Source organism: Cupressus sempervirens, chromosome 10 (genome assembly GCF_028749045.1).
Source record: "Cupressus sempervirens isolate cs-2001-9-10 chromosome 10, ASM2874904v1, whole genome shotgun sequence".
Lineage (NCBI taxonomy): Eukaryota > Viridiplantae > Streptophyta > Pinopsida > Cupressales > Cupressaceae > Cupressus > Cupressus sempervirens.
The window spans coordinates 483493606-483504736 of record NC_143127.1 but is presented as its reverse complement, the minus strand read 5'-3'; the positions used below and the strand labels follow the sequence as shown (position 1 = coordinate 483504736).

Sequence of the window (11131 nt, the reverse complement as noted above, 5' to 3'; positions counted from 1 at the left end):
AATGCACCATCCATTGGATGTGGCCACATGTTGTCATCTGGTGCATCCGTCTTGAGTCTACCACATCACTACTTTATCTGCAATCTATGCTAGGTGTCATGATTTGATTCATTGGTTGACTACTATGCCACACTTCTCTATTAGCATATGTTTGGTCAAAATTTACATTGATTTTCCTCTAGCTTGGCATTGATCATTGCCCCAAATGGGCACTTGCTACCTCCAAAAGTAGTTGTGTCTTTAAGACACAATATACTTGCATGCCTTAGTACTTAAACATATCAAAACTCCACCATATAACGAATGTGTGATAAAAGCTTTTGAACATTTTTCATATAATAATCTTGATCCTCATTAGTGCCAAGATAATATAATGCCAAACTTACCTCTGTTAAGCTCTTTCTTCATGATTCCATGGTATAAGGGTTGCGAGCTCCCTATTCATTTGAGTGGAGCTCTGCTATGGTGTGTTTGACATCTACCGCTACCTTCCCACATAGCCATTGTAGGTTCCCTGTCCAAGTGGCACCATTTCTTTATGTCTTTATCAGAAGCATTTCCCAATTCCTTGACTTCATCATCCTTGGCAAGTTAGAAAAGACCAAACATTACAATTTTTTCTTTGTAATGGATTTTGCCAACTGCATTTTCAGTTGTATTCAAATGCATTATGCCCTTTTTGCATGCTCTCAAAATTTCTTAGGATTAGCTTTGACAATTTTGTCACCAAAGATTCTTCATGATAACTACTGCTAGATATACATTGAGCCAACATATGAATAGCCACACTAGAAACATCATCAAGGTAAGGAGGAATCACCACTATTCAAATAAAGCATTTGAAAAAGGTTTGTCACTACTGCCATGGGAAAAGGAGACAATGGAGCACATTTCTTCATGGTGTGATCTTCTATTTCCATGCTGGCTCTACTCTTTTAAATCATGAGCTAGCTACTTTCCTTCGGTGTTGACCTCATTACTGCCAACATTTTGTCTTTTGGCAAGTAGTTTCTACTTTTCTCTTGCCAATTCTACTGCAGAGCTCTTCCTCTTCACATGCCACCTCCAAATCTTCATTTTGTAGATGGGTTTCTAGATTCTACTATGTGCTATTGAGATGTGAGAAATTCATATTGGCTTTCATGGATTCCAATCCATATGGATCAAATCTCAGCTAATAAAAACTGACAAGATGTAACTAAAAATCAAATTGCACATCAACATGCATAAATTTTCTCATAAGACTTACAATAGAAGAAGTAAACCTTGCCAAATATGCACATTCATCTCAAGTTTTTGTCTCAGAGACACATCCATAAATAATAAGCACTTGATATTTGGGAACCTTTCAAGAAAACCTCCTATCCACTTGTGCAAACATATCATTAATCAAAGCTAATGCCAACTTCAGTTGGACAACATTCTCCAACAAGGATGATCCTCTTAATACATGCTGAAGTAATCCATCTCCCACATCATAGCTCAAAGAGAGATGGTTTAGTTTAGGAAAGCACACTGCTATGGTCTTCAATCCATTATCTCACCCTTTGTGTCAAATACTATACTCCATAGACACAATATTTTCAATTTAGTTGCTACTGATATCATTTGGTAAAATTTTGGTGACATGATTGTGAAATTTCTTACATCCACAACCTCTAAGAGATCAATGTTCTCCCCAATATCTAGATGAATTATACTCACATCATCCATTCTAATGTGTTTTAGGCTTCCCTTACTTATGAGCTTAATAAGTTCCATTATTGAGTCTTTCAAGTGAAGACTCTCTAAGTTATCAGCTTCCAGAAAAAATTTCTCCAAACTTATTCCTTTCATGTAAAGCTATTTCAAAGTTGGGCTGGTCAACTCCATCATAGCTTGAGAATCTGACATGGCAATCTTTAGATTTATGAGAAAAATTTAAGCTAGGTCATAGAGTCAGCATAAGGCTCAAATCCAATGTAGAAATATTCACATTGTGAAGGGTAAGAGATTTCAAGCATGGAAACAATTGGTAGCTAGGATCCACACCATTTATTGAAGTATAGCCCAAAACCAAAACTTTCAACTTGTGCCTACCACATTACCACCTTTTATGCCTCTCTTATTATTCATCACTTGTATATGGTTCAAAAGCCATGTGAACTTCAATTGGTGATATGCATGTGGTAAAAAATTTGTAACAATTAGAATCGTTAAATATCCTTTTCAAATCTCCAAATTGCACACATTGTATCAATTTGATGGAATTTGTTGGGTCCCAAGTGGGTCTGGCTAAAAAAAAATTCATTTTAAAACAATTTAATTGCCAAACTAATTTATAGAACATCTGATACTGACTAGGATTAATTTCAAGCACTAATTGATCATTAAAACTCATTTCACATCTTATCTGCAAGTTGTGATTCTCTTTAAAAACTAATCCAAATAGATAACTGGGTTCTAAAATCTAACACAAATTGTTTTCTCTGCATACTCTTACCTTGTCAAATCTTGTCACATGATGAATTATTAGTCAAAATATATTGACTATCAAAGTTTCCCTCTCAGAATTGCCTACAACAAAACACGTTTGGATTTGGCTTCAAAAATTGGACAAACTGACACTTGGAGGCATGAAAACTAGGGAATTAGTTCTCTGTCACAAGGAGAGTATAAATTTGTGATTAGGACTCATGATGAATAACTAGGAGAATTTGGAAAATGGTCAAATTGGGCTACTTAGAACTTCCAGACTGGAAACACTGGTAGAAAGGTAGTTTTTGTAAATGGAATGGACCTAGGAAAATGTGTAGACAGATTCATTAAGATTTATAAATTGACACACTTAAAGTATTTTTAAAGTATAGCATAATGGTAGAATCCATTTAATCTCACTTATCATAGATTCAGAGATATGACATCATGAATAGGGGTACTGACCCATCTACATTTCTTGACACCAGTAAAAAGTTACAAATTACAACTGGAATCACATTAAAAAACTTATCAAATAGATTTTTCATAAGCTCAAAAAACCATAACAAGTTATGACCTCTAAAATTCAATTCAAAATAAATTTTCTCATTTTGGACAACTAGGTCAATGTTATAACGTGTCAAATAGGGCCTCCCAAAATTTTGAACATTTTGCATCAGCGTGACAACAATAAATGACCAACTTCGAGGGATTCAAAACCTAGTCAAATAGATTTGAAACAACTTGAAATATGAAACATAGATATTTTGGTATGGACACTAAACACTTCCAAAGTAGTGAGTCATGAAACATTACTGGCTGTGAGATATTCAAATGTAAACACGACCTCCTGTCACTGTTTGACACAGGCAAAAATGTAGATTTGGACATTGCTCAAAACAAAACTTCATAGAATGGCTCAGAATGACAATTTATCTTCATGGGAAAAGTTGATATGATGAATGAAAGGTGTTAGAAACATTAAACACTTCTTAGACCTCAAAAGGAAAATTAGGTACACATTCATTAAAAAGCACTTATAGTGCTTGATTTTTAGGATGGTACCCAAAATTAGGGCTTTAATTTTGAGTCCCAACAATATGAACAATCTTGTTGACTTCAAAAGTTAGGATGGAGGAATTGTCAGAGTTGGAAATAATGTAGCATGCAAAGTAAAAGGTATTGTATCTATAATTCTTGATGGTAAAACTAATACTGAGGATTTATACTTTGTTGATGGTTTAAAACACAATCTTTTGCGTGTTGGACAATTAGTAGACAAAGGTTATTAGTTGCAGTTCATAGAAAAGACATGCATGATTAGAGATAAAGATGGAAAGGTAATTTGAATAGGAACCAGATCTAGAGGTAATGTATTTTAGTTGAATCCTACTGAAATGACATGTTTGGTTGCAAAGGTAGATGACAGTTGGTTATGGCATAACAGATTCTATCATATAAACTTTGATAGTATTATGAGGACTAGTAAAGTGTTTGTTGTTAGAGATTTGCCAAAGATTGTAAAGCCTACTAACACAATTTGCAAGGAGTGTGTTTTGGCAAAGCATAACAAAAATTATTTTCCTAGCAAGAAGTTTACCACTACAACAAAGTTGGAGATTGTACACACTAATCTCAGCAGTCCTAAAAAGACTAGAGGATTCTATGGTGAAAGGTATTTTATGATTCTAGTTGATAATTTTTCTAGAATGGTGTGGGTTGCATTTCTTAAAGAGAAATCTGAGGCATTTGACAAGTTTAAGATATTCAGGAATAGAGCTGAGAATGAATCTGGTGTGATGATTAAATGTTTAAGATTAGATAGAGGAGGAGAATTTACCTTGAATGAGTTTAACATGTTTTGCGAGGAAAATGGAATTAAAAGACCGCTATCAGCTCCAAGAGCCCCTAAATAGAATGACATTGTAGAAAGAAGGAACAAGTCTGTTACAAAAGTAGTTAAAGCTATGTTAGCAAAAAATGATGTATCCAAGACATTTTGGAGAGAAGATGTGAATACAATAGTCTACACTATGAATAGAGTACAAGTCAGGAAGGACACAAAAAAGACACCTTATGACTTGTGGTTTGGTCACTCACCTACATAAGTATTTTAGAATATTTGGAAGTAAGTGTTGCATAAAGAGAGATGATGACATTGGTAAGTTTGATGCTAGAAGTTATAAGGGTATGTTTCTTGGTTATTCATTGAAAAGAAAGGCTTTTAGATGTTATAATTAGAGAACTAAGACTATTATGGAAAGTGCAAATGTGAGAATTGATGAGAAGTACAAAATACAAGAGACAATAGTTGATTACAATTTAGATGATGATGATGATGTTACTAAGCCAAGGAATGATGAAGTATTTCTTGATATTAACAATGATTTGCAGAATGAAGGAGAGAAAAGGTAGGAAAAAATCTCAAAACCTTTAGTAGAACCAAGAGTTGAGATAACAACTCCTACTTTAGGAAAGAATATGATAAAGAATCACCCATCTGAATAGATCATCAGAAGCAACAACAAAGGTGTAATGACAAGAAGTAGAGTTAATGAAGAACTATGTTTGATATCTCAAGTTGAGCCAAAGAATGCAGATGAAGCATGTAAAGATGACTATTGTAAACAAGCTATGAAAGAGGAATTGGATCATATAGAAAAGAATGAGACATGGGGAATTGGTCCCTAGACCAACAGACAAGAATGTGATAGGAACTAAATGGGTATTTAGGAAAAGATGAATGAGCAAGGAGAAGTTGAAAGGAAAAAAGCAAGATTGGTATGTAAATGTTACTTATAGTAAGAAGGAATAGATTATGAGGAGACTTATGCTACAGTGGCTAGAATAGAAGTAGTAAGATTATTCTTAGCCTATGCAACATAGAAGAAATTCAAAGTATATCAGATCAATGTCAAGTCAACATTTTTGAATGGAGAAATTGAAGAAGAGGTATACATTGAGCAACTTGAAGGATGTCCTCTGATAGATGACAAAGACATAGTATGTAGATTGAGGAAAACATTGCATGGATTGAAGCAAGCACCTAGAACTTGGGATTTGAGGTTGGACAAGAATTTGACAAAGCTCAAATATAGAAAAGGTATTGTAGATAGTAATTTGTATTGGAAAGAAATTGATGATGGTTTGATGATCTTGGTATATTTGTTGATGAGATTATATTTGGAGGCAATGATGAAGAAAGTGAGGAGTTTATAGAAGAAATGATGAAAAAATTTGAAATGAGTATGATAGGAGAGATGAAATTTTTCCTAGGACTAAAAATTATATAGAATAAAGAATGAATTTTTATTTCTCAGACTAAGTACTTGAAGGATTTACTGAAAAGGTTTGGTTTGGAAACATGTAAACCTATTAGAAAACCAATGGTAACTTGACACAAGTTATCTACAAAGGATGAGACAACTACTATTAAGTAGAAGAAGTACAAATCTATGATCAGAGGATTACAATATCTAACTTGTACATGGCTAGGTATAGAAAATGCAGTTGGAATTGTCAAGATTCTAGGCCGATCCTAGAGAAGCACATTATGTAGTAGTGAAAAGGATATTTAGATATTTGAAAGGAACTTTAGAATTTGGATATATGGTATGATAGATCTAATAATTTTACTCTAAGTGCTTATATTGATGCAGATTGGGTAGGTGGTATGGATGATAGAAAGAGCAGTAGTGGAGGAGCTTTCTTTCTTGGAGGAAGATTGGTTTCTTGGTTAAGCAAGAAGTAAGATTGTACATCTCAAAGTACAATAGAACCAAAGTATGTTGCAATAGAAAATAATTGCAATCAAGTTATTTGGATGAAACAAATGCTGAAGGATATAAGGATAGATATCAATGAGCCTATTGTTATTCATTGTGACAACACAAGCATGGAAAATATGTCTAAGAATCTAGTGTTGAATTCGAGGATGAAGCACATTTTTATTAATTATCATATGTAAAGAGAAAAAGTTGTAGAAAAGGAAATCAGATTGGAGTATGTGAGCACAAAAGAGCAGATTGCAAATATATTCACTAAGCCTCTTCCCAAAGAGACTTTTGAGTATTTGTGAGGTATGCTTGGGGTTATGCCCCTTCCTACATCAGAGTAGAAGATGCAAGAGTGCATCAGTCTGGGTAACAAAGCACCATTATTTGTCTAGATTGGATGCTGATGCTTCTTGCATGGGGGAGTATCTGAGATGGACAAAGTCATTTAGGACTCTTGTTGATGTTGTTTTGAATAGTATCTTTTGACACTCAAGTTGAGTAAGTATCAGTTGTTGTAGAGTTTCATGCAAAGATTTTTGTTGTAGAAACCTTTGACATTGATGTTAATGGGAGAGAAGTTTGGCAGTATGTTGAGGAAGATGTTTGACATAAGCACAATATGTAGAATAATAGTTTGGTATTGAGCACATTGAGGTATATCAATGGGGGAGTATGATTGATGAAGAGGATTTGAAGATGGACAATCTTTTGTTGGTATTCTTGGAACTAGATGTTTTTCATCTATATTTCCATCAATGCCAAAGGGTGAGATTTTCAAAAGATTGGTTTGATGATGATATGTTATGTTCATGACCGAGTTTATCATTGATGTCAATATAGCATGTTTGATGTCTTCTGTGGTATCTAACAAAAGAACTACAGAAAGATCAAGTTGATATGGATGGCTTGTTGAGCATGATAACCACCCGAGTTTATGGGAGATAGTTTTGAGTATCTGGTATATGTCGTTAACAAAAAAAGTAGAAAGGATAAGTCTTGAAGAAGTTATGTAAGTTTTGGTAATGTCTGTTTTGAGATAGAGTTACCGAGGCATGTTTTGATAAACTTGTTATATCTCTTAGCAGAGTTAATATCTTGAGGTTGAGGACATGGAGAAGACATGTTGAGGATGGCATGGCTAACCTAACTTGTCATAATATTGTGTGTACAAAAGGTTATTCAAGTTGCAAGGTAGAAGATTAAGGTCATCACTAAATGTAACATGTTCTTAATGTGGTCCTATAATGATTAATTGAGAAAGACTAACAACTTGATATAAAGGAAGGAAATTTTCATTTATCACGGGATGCATTGATATCAAAGATGTGAATGTGAATGTTCGATAAGCAACAGAGAGTGCAAGATGCAAAGTTAAGTAGAGTAGTGTGGAAGTGAAGGAAACTTCATTGCCAAGGTTTTGTTGAGTGATCTGAGGTTTGGTATTAGGATCTGAGGTTCGTGACTTGGTCCACAAGATCTAATAGTGATTGGTATGATTGATAGGACAAAGGAAATGATAGAGAAAAGAAGAAGATAACAGTAAAATACTTGTTTGAGCAGTGAGCATTTCTTGTGTTTAAATTGCATGTTTGGGCAGTGGGCTTTTCTTGCATACATTATACCACAACTCCTAACAGGGTTGGAATCTCCTAATAGGGATTCAAAGTCTTCTAATAGGGACTCATTGTACTAAATGTATTAATAGACTCCTAACAGGGTCCACCCTCTAGCAAGAAACATTTATATTAGTCATCATCTTGTGGGCATCATTCCCACTAGGGTTTTCCCTCTGATCAAGGGTTTCCCTAGTCAACATATCTGGTGTAATTTTCTATGTGCATCTTTGTATGGTTGATTTTTACTTTGGTTGAATGGTTAAGTTTGTTTAAAGAAGATAAATGTTTTAATTGTTGGATAACTGATTCACCCCCCCTCTTAGTTATTTTAGTGGACTATTGTTTCTTACAATATTAGAGCTAGTTTGGATAAAAACTATATTATCAGAGGGGATTTTAATGCAATTAGGAATATTAAGGAGAAACAAGGAGGTATCTTTCCTTTTGTGAAAATTATGGAAGAGTTTGATAATTCTATTTGTGAAAATGATCGGTTTGAGGTGGCAACTTCTAATGTAAGTTTTTCATGGCATAATAAAAGAAATTGGTTTTTGCAAATTGCTTAGAAACTTGATAGGTTCATATTATCTAAATCTTGGAAACTAACTTTTGTCCAATTCTTGTTAGAAATTTTATTTTTCCAGGTTCTCATCACTTTTGGTAGCTTTAAATATAGAAAATAAAGTGATTAAGATCTTGTCAAAGCAAAAAACTTCTATTAAATTTGAAAGAATGTGGTTGAGACATCCTTAGTTTCTGCCTTTAATTAGATAGTGGTGGGTTAGTGCACTAATTGAAAAGTGGAATCAAATGTTTTAGTTCTTTAAGACGATCTAGTATCTCAAAAACATAATTGATGTCTAGAACAAATAGGTTTTCAAAAACATTTTTGAGGAAAAAAAAGTAGCGCAACAAGAACTAGAAGAGATAAATGTGGATATTATTAATTCTAGACTAAATTCAAAGTTATTATCCTATCAGAAAGAAAAAAAATCTTAGTGGTTGGAGTTATGTAATGGAGAGGAAGAATATTAGAGGTAGAAATCTAGAGTTATGGCTTAGTGATGGAGATCATAATACTAAGTATTTTCATGTAGCAACTAGTCAGCAGAAGGCAAGTATAGCTATCTTTTCAATTATTGATTAGTAGTCAGGTAAGGTCATCAAAGATGAATCAAGTATTAAGGTGGAAGGGGTTAGGTTCCTTAAGGAACTTCTTGATCTCTTGATAAGCAGTGAGGATTGGGAAGATCAGGTTAGACTTTTCCTTGAAGCTCTTCCAAGTATCATCACAGAGCATGATAATTTTGAACTTATGAAATCATTTACAATGGATAAAATTTGGAAAGCGGTCCAGTACTTTCTATATGATAAAACCCCTAGTCTAGATGGTTTTACTACTTTATTTTTTCAAAAAAGTTGGGATGTTTTATGTTGGGATTCATTACTGGCATTAGAGTCATCTAGAAGGAAGGGTATTATGCTTAAGAATTTTAATTCTACAAATATTGCTATTATCCCTAAGTCTAGGGACCCTCAATTTTTTTCTAATTTTAGACCCATTTCTTTGTGTAATACCATTTATAAAATTTTCACAAAAGCCATATACTCAAGATTACAACATATTTTGCTGAAAGTTATTTATCAAGAATAGGGAGGTTTTGTGCCTAGAAAAGAAACATCAGAAGGAGCTATTGTGGCATATGAAACTCTACACCATATCAATGAGAATCATATAAATTATTTTGCGATCAAATTAGATATGATGAAAGCTTATGATAAGGTAAAATGGTCTTTTTTGATAAAGGTTTTGGAGAAATTTAGCTTTAGTAAGGCTTGGTGTAAATGTATTAAAGCTTGTGTATTGGATGCTCATTTTTCAGTCCTAATTAATGGTCCCCCAGAGGGTTAATTTAAATCCCCACAAAGAATTAGGTAGGGTGATCCATTATCACCAACATTATTCATTCTGATGGCCAAAGCTTTTAGTAGGGCTATAATTAAATCCCAATAGTTGGAGCTTTGGAAAGGTATTCATTTTGGAGGTAAGGACTTGGTAGTAACTCATTTTTTATTTGTAGATGATACCTTGCTATTTGGTTTAGCTAGTGTTAAGGAAGCCAAGAATATTAAATATGTTCTTAATCAATACACAAAGTTATTAGGTCAGAAGATTAGTGTAGCCAAATCAATTTTTTAAATGTTTTTCATTACTTCTAATATTGCTAGAAAGATTTGCAAGATTTTGGATTTTGAGTTGGATCGTCTTCCTTCTACATATTTGGGCATCCCATTCTTCATGGGTAATAATAAAGTCTCCTATTGGAAAAATATTATTGGAATATTCAAAGCTAGAACTATGTCTTGAAAGGTGAGATGGCTTTCATTGTCTGGACAAATTCTCTTAATCAAGTATGTTCTTGTTGCTATTCCCAATTATTATTTTTCTATGTTATCAGCACCAATATTTTTAAGAAGAAAGAAGTTATAATTCAAGGTTTCTTATGGATGGAGAATATGTTAGGAGTGAATAAAATTTCATTAATATCATTGAAGGAAATGACATATGAGAAAACTAAAGGGGGAATAAAAATTGCCAAATTTGGCTTTAAGAAATAAAGCCTTTGGCATAAAGTTGCTTTGGTTTATGTATGAGAAAGATGAAGAAAAATGGTGTAGAATTATGCAAAGGAAGTATTTATACACATCATAACCTTCTAGTATTTTTACTTTGGATTAGTTACCTAAAGGTTCAACAATTTGGAACTTTATGGTGGAATCACATGAATTGGTCACTAGATATTTATCTTGGAAAATTAATAATGGGGTCAGGGCACATTTTTGGGAGGATTCATGGAATGAATATCCTGCTTTAAGTAAATACCACTCCTTAGGGGCATGGAGACATATCTTTTGTTCTTAATGGTGGAAATGTGTTGCAAATTATATTTAGTTTGTAGACCCTGTATCAAGACTAGTTAGGTGGAAAAGTCCATATAGTCTACTTATTCTAGAGGAGGTTAAGGAGGACTTTGCTATCATGTGCAAGAAAAGAATTGTTTTGGTGTCCAATCAACAAGATGAGATATTATGGGTTCCTCATCAAGAGGGAAGGTATTTAGTGAAGTTGAGTTACATGGTTGCTAGAAGTCTAGTACAAGGAAGTAGGATGTCAAGGGCTTACAAATTCTACTAGAACCTAGTTGTTATGCCAAAGGCTAGATGCTTTTCTTGGTTGGTCCTTAAGAAGAGAGTTTTGAGTAGTGATAGATTGGAAAAATT

General features: G+C 33.6%; 1 pseudogene; it reads right to left on the bottom strand.

Moving 5' to 3' along the window:
• Positions 1-1198: 1198 nt before the first annotated feature.
• On the bottom strand, positions 1199-2083 carry LOC149534777 (F-box/LRR-repeat protein At1g67190 pseudogene; annotated as a pseudogene).
• Positions 2084-11131: the final 9048 nt, after the last annotated feature.